Source organism: Pinus tabuliformis, chromosome 1_1 (assembly GCF_031772625.1).
Source record: "Pinus tabuliformis cultivar Carrire ecotype Pingquan chromosome 1_1, CPIR1, whole genome shotgun sequence".
In the NCBI taxonomy this organism is placed as follows: domain Eukaryota; kingdom Viridiplantae; phylum Streptophyta; class Pinopsida; order Pinales; family Pinaceae; genus Pinus; species Pinus tabuliformis.
In genome coordinates, this window is record NC_142297.1 from 507,152,774 (window position 1) to 507,164,830 (window position 12,057).

Sequence of the window (12,057 nt, forward strand, 5' to 3'; positions counted from 1 at the left end):
AAATTTAGATGCCCAAATCTCAAGTGCCATAACCAGTTCTCATCCTTTGGCACGCTTTGGAAGGCCTCTTCGGTGACTGCTACCATTTCCCTTTTGTTCTTCATGTCTGCCCTGATCCGGAGAGGGAACATCCTGTTCCTTGTCATCTTCACTTCAGCAATGCATCTTTTGCTGGGTGGTATATCCATGATGGTGCACACATCATTTTTAAAGAAAACATTGTAGCCCTTATGGACAAGCTGTCCAATACTCAAGAGATTACATCTCATTCCGGGGACATAGTATACATCTGCTATGGTTTTCCTTTCTCCTTGCTTTGAAAGTATTTTTATTTCTCCTCTTCCCATAACAGACACTTTACTATAAGTTCCTAGTGTGACTTCTGATTTCACATTTTTATCTAGGGCAGAAAAGAAGGCTATGTTTCCGGTCATATGGTTGCTGCAACCTGAGTCTAAAAACCATATGTCCTCACTATGTGTTTCAGCCATGTTACAAGCTAACAGGACATTTTCTTGACTGTTGTTTTCTCTTGTAACATTTGCATTTTGTCTGCTGTTCATATCATGCTGTTTCTTTCTACAATCACTAGCATAATGTCCATACTTTTTGCAATAATAGCATTGAACATTAGATTTATCATACCTTTGTCCTTGAGCATGATGTTGTCCTCCTTGTTGGCTGCTGCCTTGGCCTTGGTTCTGATTTGGATTGTTGCCTCTTCCTTGTGCATTTGATGAGTTGTTCCTTCCACCTCTATTCTGGCTTCTGCCTCTTCCTCTTTTGTTTCCTCTGCCTTGACCTCTGCCTCTTCCAAAGGACATCTGGGTCTTGAAGGCTTGCTCAAGAGATGAGTTTTCATTCCTACTCAACCTCTGCTCATGTGTTATCAGTGATGCATGTAGCTCATCAACTGAATAGCTTGAGAGATCCTTTGTCTCTTCAATGGTGGTGACTATGGCATCAAACCTTGAGGGTAAGACCCTCAATATTTTCTCCACAATTCTTCTGTCTTCAATGGTTTCTCCATGAGTTCTCATTTGTGTGATTACTCCAATCACATGAGTGAAGAATGAGTCAATGTTATCTGACTCCTTCATGTTCAAGTTCTCAAAATCCTTTCTCAGCAATTGTAGTTTTGCTGTCTTCACTCTCTCCATGCCTTGATAAGCTGTCTTGAGGGTTTGCCATGCTTCATTTGCTGTCTTAGCTGCTGCTAACCTTGGAAACATACTCTGGTCTACTGCTAGATACAACAACACACGGGCTTTTGAGTCCTTCTTCCGATTGTTCTTCAGCAGATCCTTCTCTCCCTGAGTTAGTGCATTGAACTCAGTTTCATCTGCTGGTTCTTCAAAACCTTCTTCAACTATTTCCCATAAATCTTGGGAAGCAAGCAGGGCTGTCATAGTTATTGACCAGTAGTCATAGTTCTTCCCATTAAACTGTGGGAGCTGGGTGTTAAACAAACCCATACCAGTGCTTGTGCTAGTCATTCCTTGTATTCTGATCTATGCCTCTAAATCCTTGACTGTGTGTTTAAAACAGCTGACTGTTTCTTCAGCAACACAAAAAAAACTTTTGAAATACCTGACTCCTTTGCTGTCTGAGTCTTCTGTCTGCCTGAGAAGTTTTGCTGCAGCTACAAACCTTCTCCCAGCTTCTTTGTCACCTTCAAAGAGCCTAAGCCTGCTCTGATTCCACTGTTGGGAAATTTTTGATGGGGAAAATACCAAAAACCAAATAAACAAACACACAGAGGCAATGCTCTGTTTCTACCCTTCCAGGATCTTTTGTGCAGAAGAAGACTTAAAAAAAATCACAGAGAGACAGAGTATTTCACCACCATAAAAGATTTTATTCATTAAAACCTGATACAAAGATTTACCACTGTAAAATCCTTTTTATATTCACTGGTGTGAAAAACAACTTACTGCTGTAATAAAAAGATTTACATAGGTTTACTGCTGTGAAAAACAAAATTACACAGGCTTACAAAATTCACTGCAACATTTTCTTTATGCACTTCTGTGCAAAAAACCACACATGGTTTTTCGTTACTCCAAAAATTACATCACCTGGTTCTTGTCTTTTTACACACTGCTGTGTGTTCAATACATACCACACATAGTTTTCGCTGCACCACTGTTTTACAAAATCAACACCTCCACCATTACAACCCACGAGCATATTTCTCCTTGGCTCGTTCATCTGTTTTTTTAACTCGTGTCTATGATCTTTTTACATACCATTACTCAAAAATGGTCAACGCATAAAAAAACATAAAAAAAAGTTACGTACCCATATCCCTTACAATACTTAGTTAATGAGCATATGCGCCCATACCTCCGATTAAAAACATTTACGTGCAATATATGAAAACTTCAATATACTACCTACCACTATGACATTTCATTAATTAAACGTATGGTCAACAAAACTTTGATTTACTCCACGCTATGAATTTAATGTTTGCCGTATGCAAGTTTGGAGCAGCTTCGGGCAATCAACGGTTGAAGAAGGTGGAGCACATCCGACGGTGGAGGGCAATATCGGAAGACCAACAAGTGTTGAACGTTAACCTCCGAGAAAATGACGTTGCGTTACGTCAGGGCTGAACCACGTGTCAGCACCAAAATTTCTCGGGTTCAAGTATCGGAAAAGTACCTTTGCCTGAAATCAACCCGAGAGCTTTCCGGTTGGGTGGCTGAACGGTTTCTGGCAATGGTCGACTGCAGTTTGAAATTACAAATTTAACAGTAATATCATTTGACATTAATACAAATTTCGCCTTTTTCCGTACTGAAAAGAAAAAAATGTGAAATAAAATCAAAATTAAATTAAACTCTTTTTATATGAGATGATCTTCTTCATTTTATCGAGATCTATTATCCATGAATGTTGCTTTGTTGGTTTCTTTTGCTCTCTCTTATCAATTATGTTTTTACTCTCTCTTATCAGTTACATTTTTAAATTTCAGGGCTAAAGTCTCAAATTGATAGGCGCAGCCATAGTCCCTGCCCACATATAATTTCAGTGCTGTGAAGCAATTTTGCAATGTGAACCAATTTGCAATCTTAAAATTGTAGAGAGCTTTATTAGCAATTAGAGTTCTGATTGAGAATAAAATTCTAGCAGTTGTATATGTTTTGCACTTAACTGTCTCGCCACCCCACCAAGGCCTCGAATAAACTGTCCACATAAAGTGTAATGAAACCAGCCACAATTGATTGAGAATAAAATTCTAGCAGTTGTATATGTTTTGCACTTAACTGTCTTGCCACCCCACCAAGGCCTCGAATAAACTGTCCACATAAAGTGTAATGAAACCAGCCACAATTATTTGATATCTGGTCGAATGCCACATAAAGTGTAATGAAACAGGCCATAATTATTTGATATCTGGTCGAATGCCAATAACAAAAAACCCATAATAGATGTAATGAAACTATATCTAAGGTCTTGTGCACAGGATTTGACCACAATATTTAAAATCTGCCAGAAATAGAGCATCCGATCAAGGACTTGTACAATTGAATTTCAAGTGACTTTACTACATTGAACAGAGTTAGGTACTTGATGGGAAAAAGCATAAGCAATAGCTCTCTCACTTTGATTGAAACCTGTGGTTTCATTTGCAGTTTTGCATGAACTTCTTCAAGGGTTCCTTGACTATAAGGGCATTCTTCCTGAAACAAGGAATGCACTTCTGAAACAAAATCGAAAACAAAATCAATGTTTTTCAAATTAAAACAAAAAAACAAAACATAAAGACAACACAATCAATGTTTTTCAAGTTAAAACAGAAAAGATTTTTAGGTTATCAGAATTATTCCTGCAATTCCATATCACACAAATATTAATATTGTTGTGTTAAGTGGTGTGATTGTCAGAAACCGAAATTGAAATTTAACATATCTATTAACAAAGGGAAAACCACTGATCAGAAAAACCGAGATCATTTCAGACCCATGTAAAGAGGTATCTATATGAGGTATGTCCTAATTGAAAGGTCCTTCAATCTGAAAATGAAATGTATGGAAATTTACCAGAAAAAGCTCCAACAAATTGGAGCCATTCTTTTGAACACCAAACCTGCTCTGCCACTCTGTGCGCATAATTCAACCCAACTACACTACACTTGTAATGCAATGCTTATTGAGGCGATTGAATCATCAAGAATTCTTTGGTCTTGAAAGGTTAAAAGCACATGGGGCTTCTTGCACACTTACTTCTTTTAGCATATATATCTTCAATCTTTTGTCTTGCAGGGTTAAAAGCACATGTGGCTTTTAGCAAACTGGTTGCATTCAGCAGATATATCTTCATATCAATTAAAATTGATTAGCTCTTCTTAGATTCCATGCATCAACTCTCCACGAGCAAAGTAGTCTCATGGAAAGCATACTATTCATATTCCAAAATGTTTTTGAAATGATTCACCACAGAACTACCATTACTGAAAGAACTTTTACAGAAGGCATTCGTTTGGAGCACATTCAAACATTTTTTATGTTTTGTAAATTATTCGATGACAAATTACTTGAATCTCCTACGTTAAACAGAGTTTTTTAAAACATGGCATATATGCATTCCATGATATAAAACCACCATATGCACATTAAAAGTTCCCTTTCATAGAAGCAAACATGTTTCTTGCTACTGATGCCAACTATTAAGCACCGTACTGAAGCACATTTCATTCTTGATCAAATGCATTCAACCCAACCCTGTCCCGGAACAAGCATCTTACGCCTGAAAGTTTGAATTACAATGGTAGTGAATTTGTAATGATGATGGGTGCCTAAAAGACCCACAAAAATTACCATGCATATAACTCCCTGTGAATTCTGCTAGCAAAAGGGCACGCTCTAAGAGGGTTATTTCGAAACTTGAATCTCAAATACAAGCAAGGAAGTACGTTGAAGAAGAAAACACATATTTGGAGATGATATTGAATCACTTAATGGTCATCCTAGACATTCTTTGCAAGCAAGAATTAATGGCAATACAATCCGTATTGCCAAACGTTTTCTCTGAAGCCTGTCCAAAAATTTTAGTGGAAAATTTTGAACTGAATGTAAAAGTCAACCCATGATGACAGGCAAAATGACAAAGGTAGATTCAAAGACAATCTTTAGAAGTTTTCCAGACATTTTTTATGGGGAATCGACGGCCATCCCGCCGACATTGCCAAAGATTTCCACTGTAGCCTTGGTAGAGAACTTGTAGAGAACTTTAAGGTGGATATTTTAGAACTTGAATCTGGATGCCCAGCAAGGATGGCAGGTGAAATGAAAAAGGTGGATTTAGGGACTTCATTTAAATGCTTGAAAATGATTGCATATGAAGAAATCAATAAAAGTGGTGAATTTCCAAGGGAATTGAATGACATGTTCCCTCGAAACAGACAAACATGGAGACTAGAAATAGAAGTTGCTGAACAATTAGATGAAGCATTAAATTCGAAGGAACTTGCAATTATAAATTGGGAGACAATATTTAAGGAGCCTATTTGGAGCTTGAGTCGGAAAGACGAGCAAAGGATGCCGCTGAAACAGAAAAATATGGTTTAAAGAGGATATTAAACCGCGTAATATCTATTCGAAACATTCACTACAGGAGGTTATTAATGGCCATTCAAAGCGTATCACCAAATGTTTCCTCTAAAGCCTATGCAGAAAAATTAAGACAAATATTGTGGTCCTGCGAAAAAGAAGCAACCATACAGTTGTTATATGGGCAACGTTTCTGGCAAAAACGGCTGAGTTTTAGGCTTTAGCTTATCAATTGGGATTTGAGAGTGGTGATACATCAAAATCCCAATGATTGTAGGGTTTCAAAGTCCAACTGTAAGAGTAACACATAAATCATCAAAGATAATAGCCGTGAAGCAGTGTGCAAAAGGAAGCCAAATGAAGTCTTTTTCTTTTTCGATCTAATAAAACACACTAACATTTTTAAGGCCTCAAGGGGTTTAATGCAATATTTCCCTCTCTTGCTTGACCTTTACATACTTGTCGTTGAATCCCTTGGCATGCAAGGCCTTTGGAAAATATGAGAGCTCTTTGAAAACATGAAATGATTCTTTGAAAATGGAAAAACAAAACATAGAAAATTGATCAAAGATTTTACCCTATGCACACCTCCCAACCTCACATATAATAGATTCTCAAAGGGCATTGGTCAAAGATTTTACCCTATGCACACCTCCCAACCTTGCAATAGATTCTCAAAGGGCATGATCTGTGATATTGATTCTATTAAAGTTCATAGAAGTGGTTAATTTTTTTGGATCTACATTTTTTTAACTAAATCGCTATTTATAAATGTTTCTTTACAATTTTACAAGTGAAAATATTGGATGTTTATGATTAATTCTTTGTTTTATATTGTTTACCTTTAACCTTCTATTTTTTCTCTCTTCATTTCTTATATGTGAAACTTCCAAACTTCGTTTCTCTACCGTTTGCGTTTCTTGTTTTGTTCCATAGAATTATAATATTAATGGCCATTCAAGTCGTATCACCAAATGTTTCTTCTAAAGCCTATGTAGAAAAAATTAAGATAGATATTATGGTCCTGCGAAAAACAAACAACCATACAATTAGTTGTTTCCTTAAAAAAAAAAAAAAAAACAACCATACAGTCAGCTCAAAAACACATTAAAAAAAAAGGAATTGATTAAAATTTGAAAAATGACATTGAAAATTTTGTAAAACCACCTGAAACAGAATAATTAGCCCGAAATGCACGATGTCGAACCTAATTCATAGTTGCGTACCCTGAGAGGACCTAATTACTAGTGGCGGATAGCAGTTACCTAAGAGGGTTATTATGCGTCCAAATGCATTAAGCGTATGTCATAGGTGTAGAATGAGATGTGCATCAATCCCATGGTTTACTTTACTATGGTTATTTAATTGATAGAGTGGTTTTCCCAAATAAAATGAACAATAATGGAACAACTATTTAGTTGATAGAGTGGAAAAAGTATGAGGCTGCATGCAGCCCATGTGTTAAGCTTTCTATCTTATATAATTTACAAATATATAGATCGATGTAAACAACATAACAGATATAAACAACATAACAAACTTGTGGGGATATGCATGTCGTCCTTCCATGCAATCCACTTAGCTATACGTATTATGAAACTAGCATAGAAGTTGGAACCCACTCGACTTATCAGGATTGGACCAATCACTTACATGTGTAAATCATATATCTAGCCTCAGTTCTCTTCGTTCCTTTCGCTTGTCTAGGTGTTAAGCATCTAGATAGCCTTTGTTATCTTCGTTCCTTTTGCTTCTTTCTATCTAGATGAACACTCCTTTTCTCAGCACCCATCTATTTCATTTGATTTCACCGAGGCGTGAGCGGTAGGACATACAAGAGTATGGATGACAATGTTTTTGTTGTTCAATTTACATTTCAATCGATTTTTTGTTCAACTTAGATGGAATGTGGTTCGTTTTTCAGGTTCAGGTTAGAAATTCATGTCGTTTCATTGTATTGGGCTTAGATGATTCAAGACTTCCTGAAATTTTTTATTGCAAATTTTGATTCAACTTTTCAAATAAGCAGCGATGCCTTGCAACTAACTGTTTAACGAAACATGAGAGGTAGGAGTGAGATGGGATGGTTTCGCCAGCTAGGTCAGCGTTAGAGGCTTGTTCTATTGGGCCTATTGGGCTATGCTATAGTTTCCTCCCCGAGGGCTAAGCAGGCAATTCAACCAATAGAGTGGGTAAGTTTTTAGCGAAGTTATGGAAGGTAGTTAAATCAACAAGGTGGGGAAGTTTTTAGTGAAGTTATGCAACAACCATATGTAGTAATGGCTCTGCTATGAATGTTGCTGCCGCATCACCCTCTATGGAAAGTGGCAGGTTTTTATTACATGTAGTATGCACAAGTAAAACAACGAAATGGAGAAATTGGGAGGAAGAAGTTCATTTAAAATTTGTTAAGTTCATGCGAAAGTTGTTATCCTTCTTCCTCATTCATAGCATTCATAGAAGAAAATAAAAATTATTGTGGGGGAGAGAGGAGTTTAGTTCATGAATTCAAAGGGTATGAAGCATAGGAGTTGGCTATGCTCCAGTAAGTGTGTGTTGTGATTTTCAAAATTTCAAGTACTTGCTTCTAAAAGTGACATTTTCAAAATTTCAAAGTACTTGCTTCTGAGAGTGGTATGGAGGGTTTTGTTTGAACTTTCTAATGTTAGCTTGTTTCTAAAATCTTTTAAAATTTGCAAGGATTTCATTTAGGCCCCTTTTTACATCAAAATTTTTTGCATGTCTTGCATATTGTTGTTGTTTTTATGGAAGAACATGAGCACAGTCACATGTTGTTGTTTTTATGGCATGAGCATAGTGACATACACAAGTCAATCACTTAATTTCTGATACCAGAGTTCTAATCTCTGTTCCAACACCGAACGAATTAGATTCCTTTGAAGACATTATGAAGCTCTACTTCGATGGGATAAAGTTGCCTGACAACCCAATTTTGAATGCCATAACGAGTCTCAACTCTCTTGAGCTCATCAAGGAATTCCTCAAACAAATTCCTCAAACAAAGGGTAAAAATTTGCTTTCTATCTATGAGTTCTTTTCTTGTAAAGTGATCCCTTCATGTTCTTAATGTACATTAAATTTTCTTAATGTACATTAACATCAAAATTTCTTAATGTACATTAAATTTAAACCAAATATCAATTGAAATTAGTACAAATGGAATGAATGAACACCACTGATGAATAAAAGAGGCAGAACAATAACCAAAAGAGGCAAGAAAATTAATCCAATCTTCAAATATGATTGAATAGTACAAAAACATGGATACTAAGCCAAAAGTTGTTGAGTTCTTGTGGAAATAGCAGGAAATGATCTGTAAATCTATGTTTAATAAGAATTCGAAGAGTATAATAAAGCTTACCAATGCACTCTGCTTGATTTGAATTTTGCATATAGCATCAGATTGCATTTTTCTTTCAACTCTGCCTCTGCCTCTCACACACAACCGACAATATAATTAGCAATATATATAAGAAACTAAATTACTAAGAAACTAAAATTACATGTTTGTACAAAGTAAATTATGTACACACCTGGAATTGATTTCATGACTCTTGAAGCTATGATATGTTGATTTAATTACTTTGTTTGTTTTTCTATGTATTTAACCTCTTTTCTTACCCCTTTTCTTGTTTCTCTCTGTTCTTAAATTGCAGGGCGCTACCTTTTTTCAGATTTTTTGTTGAATTTGGAACGGGAAGAAGCTAATATAGAAAATTAAATACAATGAATATAGTGAGAGCCCAGAACTTATTTCTCTTTGTTCTTACATTTGCTGAATTTGGATCAAAAAATTTGCCAGAATTTTTGTTGAATTTGGACGGGGAAGAAGCTAATATACAATCTTGAACGTAGTGAGAGCTAAAAGCTAAGAAGCGATGTTTTCTTGTATACATAGACGTACCAAATATAGCATAAGCGGTGTGTTTTCTTGTATACATATACATACCAAATATAAACCAAATATAGCATAAGCGGTGTTTTCTTGTATGCATAGAAATACCAAATATAGCATAGTAAGCGAGTTTTTCCTCTTCTGTAAGCTCAGCTCTATAGTAAGTAAGGTGACCTCAACTTTTTCCTCTCAGGTAAGCTCTACAGTAAGCAGGTAACCTCAACTTTTTCCTCTTAGGTAAGCTCAGCTCCTAGCATTGAATGAATACTCTCCAGTGAACTCAGCTCTAAGCATCAACTCCAAGCATTGAAGGAATACTCTCCACTAAACTCAGTTCTAAGCATTAGCTCCAAGCATTGAAGGAATACTCTCCAGTAAAATTAGCTCTAAGAATCTCTAAAAATTGAAGGAATACCTCTACTCTAAGCGTCTCTAAGCATTGAAGGAATACAACATTGGCAACTGAAGGAATACAACTCAGGCAAAGGAAGAAATCCAGATTATCAAAGAAACCTTGCAAAGCAGTGGGATGAGGCGACAAAGTAGCAAGAGGCTACAACTACACCTGACAACCCTCTAACTCTAACTGGAAAATTACAATCCTCTAATTGGCAGATGATGGTAGAGGACAGAGGTCCCAAAAAATGCCCAAAAAGAATATCGTTAATTTGTATGTATGCACAATTCACTTATGATAATTGGAAACATCGTTAGAATTTCAAAAAGTCGCCTTATGGACAACTGTGTTTTAAATATAACATTATAACAAAAAATTTGGTTAAATAAGTTGTATTGAAATTTTTCAATACGGATTAATAACACGTCAAAGCTCTTGCGATCGCAATAACGATCCCTACACTACCCAAGGAAGGGATTAGTAAGACACTAAGAGGACACGACATTTTTAAAGAAACAGATAAAATTGCTTTGGGTGTTCAAGGGAACAACATTTCTTTCGTGCACGGGTAGGATAATGGGATAAACTTGCTTTGGGTATTTAAGGAACCTGATCTGAGGAGAAATTTTAGGGTAACTAAAATTTTTAAATATATTGGAGTATGGTTAAATATGTGGAATGCCAAGGAAATTAGTAATTATGTGTAAAATATCAAAGGTGGGAGCATAATAGAGTGAATTTTGACTTATTCTTATCTTCTACATGCTACAAAACAAACCTCGCTTAATGTTCATTGTTTTAAATGATACAAAATGGAACTTACATCAACCTTTCTCATTTAAACACTAATAAAGTGGAGGCAATGAACTTTTACATGATGATAAAGTGGAGTTGGCTTTATCCTCCACTTTTTATATGATAATGAATAGTATTCAAAAGAGAAAAACTTATGGAAATTTGTAAATTGGAGCAAAAACTCGAATGCATGCATGGATAGTTCTTTGAATGTAGACTAGAAGGGGGTGGGAGGTGAAGTGAGCTTCTTCAATTGGAAGAACGAGTGACTTGGGTTTACAAAGCTATAATGGCTTAATGCAAGCACAATTACGGAGATTGTCTATTTTAGATGTCAATAATATCACCTTGTACAAAAGATAGACTTGTTAATTCCCTCGACATCCCACATTATGTTTAACATAAGCATGTATTGGGTATTAGGTGGCCATTGGTAGCCAAACATTTCCTTGAGAGCAAACCAAAATAAAGGAAGGTTGATTGTTCTTGTTGGAAAGAGCATGATGGGACATTCTAACCAACATCTTGAACATGTAAAGGGCATTCATTATGGTAGTACTTATAATGTCAAGGTAGATATAGATATAGTGGTTCTAGGTACTATAACAATAAGGCATTGACTCAATTTCATGCCTCAGAACTCTTATTAGAAGAATAAGAACTCTTATTAGAAGAATAATGTGTGATGGGTGAAGAAGGGTCCAACACCATAAAAATATCATTATTCTTTAGAAAAAAACTATAATAATATTTTTTTTATTAATAATGTTGTTTTTTTCTTTTAAAAAACTATATAAAACAATTTTTTATTGATAATGTTGCTTTAATTAATTTACAAGAGCTAGGCATTTTTCTTTAATATTCTTTCTTTTGTAAATTTCAAAATTGCATTGAAAACATAGAGATTTACATCATTCTAAAGATGTTGGTTATCTCTAGCTTTCCATAAGGGAAACAAAACTAGATATAGCATACATTATGAGCTATTGTCTAAAAATGAATGTGTTTGACTAAACTTGATGTACATAGAAATTGAGAGAAAGCGCTACCCCAGCAAAGGGGAACCAACAACCAAAACCATAACAAAAAAAATAGACTTTTAAGGTAACCAATCTTAGCCTAAAGAGTAAAAAAACCAAATTTATAAAACTAGATCATCCATGTATGGGAGCCACTATCCTTGAAAAGGATAGAATGCAAAAGATAAAAGACAACAAAAATATAACCATGAAGCAAACCTGAGCATCAAGATGATAGGGAGATATCAAAGTTTGATCAACTCCCTTGCTGCGAGATGGAACTGAAGATCTTAGTGGCGACCCTTAGGCATGCTAGATGACCTTCCGCATCCATCATAAGAATCTTCAATTCCTCTAGCCTATGTATGAGGT